This window comes from Salvelinus sp. IW2-2015, linkage group LG6.1 (assembly GCF_002910315.2).
Source record: "Salvelinus sp. IW2-2015 linkage group LG6.1, ASM291031v2, whole genome shotgun sequence".
In the NCBI taxonomy this organism is placed as follows: Eukaryota; Metazoa; Chordata; class Actinopteri; order Salmoniformes; family Salmonidae; genus Salvelinus; species Salvelinus sp. IW2-2015.
In genome coordinates, this window is record NC_036845.1 from 5,244,066 (window position 1) to 5,245,776 (window position 1,711).

General features: G+C 43.6%; 1 long non-coding RNA gene across 1 annotated transcript; it reads left to right on the forward strand.

The window, feature by feature from the left end:
- The first annotated feature begins 919 nt into the window (after positions 1-919).
- LOC139027824 (uncharacterized) lies at positions 920-1,421 on the forward strand. Its single transcript, XR_011479980.1, has 2 exons — positions 920-1,150; positions 1,253-1,421. It is a non-coding gene; the product is annotated as an uncharacterized lncRNA (long non-coding RNA).
- Positions 1,422-1,711: the final 290 nt, after the last annotated feature.

Sequence of the window (1,711 nt, forward strand, 5' to 3'; positions counted from 1 at the left end):
GGCACAAGCTCCTACCAGGCAATATCCAGCCTTATTGGTGAGGCATAGAAAAGAGGAAAAGGTTAAAATTACAGGAAATCTGTTTTGATAGAATACTTATTCCAAAAGAAAGATAAACTAGCCTCCCTGATGGCAATTGACAAGCCTTTTTGTTAAAACTGCGGTGGATTTTTAAAACAGAGCTCAGTGGAAACTCGGTAGCAATTTTGTCCGACAGGGTGGAGAAGATGAGGAGGAAAAGACTCAGCTGCTGCCAGCTTATTTCTCAGCATCTCTAAACCCAACAAAAGGATACATCCAATCTTACACGAGGCAAACACGGCCATTCTGTTATCGTTAGAAACACACTGACATTTGCAGTCCATAGGATGGCTTCCATTGGACAATAGAAACACACAACGACCACTTGAATCTTAAGTCATCCTTGAATACCAATACCCTCAATGAACCTCGGGCGGGCTTTTGAAGCCAAGATGGTGAATGAAGCGATTACATGTTCTTTCTCTCAGCCTCAAGATGAAAAAGAGAGTAATTTCATATTAGAGATTATCATCATGTGTAGGGATAAAAGCCTGATATTCTTTTGGTGAGAGTCTTTTTGAAAGAGGAAAATAGAGAGAGAGAGAGAGAGGGAAAGAAAGAGAGAGAGCAAAGTCCAACCCTCCCTTTTGAAGAGACATGAAGTACTTCAAAATAAACTTTATTTTCTAATTTTGCTGGGGTTGTAACGCATCAGTACATCAACGACGTTGAGCTACTATTAGAACAAAGGCACGATCTAGAACCTAAGAGGGTTTTCCGGCTGTTCCCATAGGAGAACCTTGTGAAGAATCTTTTTGGTTCCAGGTAGAATACTTTTGGTTGTAGGTAGAACCCTTTTGAGTTATATGTAGAACCCTTTCCACAGAGGTGTTGTCACGAATCCCGCTTCCTGAGTCTGTTTTTGCCTGTGTTCTGTCCTGGAGTGTTTTTTCCGGTGTCCTGGAACGCACCCTGTCTGGTTGCCGGGCGACGTAGCTAGTTGGAGGATCTCTGAGTACCCGCACCTGTATCCCATCAGCTATCTGCACACCTGGTCCTGATCATCACCCCTCCACTTCATAAGCGCTGACCTGACATCCATTCCCTGCCGGATCGTTAGCCATGAACAGTATGTTGTGCCAGCGTATCAGCCTCCAGTTTGATAGAGTTTGTTTTGTTGTTTTGTACGTCTTGCTTGCCTTGAACTTACCTCCGTTTTTTCTGTCTACAGTCATTCACCCGGAACACTCATCCCATCCCTACCTGGTCGTCGGTGACTTCAGTTACTTCCTTGGATCTGCTTACTCAATTCCATCAACTCACCTCCGCTGCCCGCTCCGCTACTTGGATTTTTCTATCACTACATTTAAACTTGTAAATAAATACTCACCTTCGTCTTACTCTCCTTGTCCTGGTCTGCTTCTGGGTTCTACTTTAGAGAACCGTGATAGGTGTAGGGCACAATTAGTTCTACTGTTAATTCAATCACAATGGGCGGGTCTCTTTCTCTCTCACACACACACACACACACACACAAGATCCAGACCTTATTATATCAGCCATTTTCTAATAAAAACTAGCTGGAGGAGAAATCAACTTGAAGAAGTCTGGGGCGTCTGCCAGCATTGTAGGATTTTGCATTTCCTGATCGTGATGACCATAATGCCATGTAGTGATGGTAGGTAGAGGT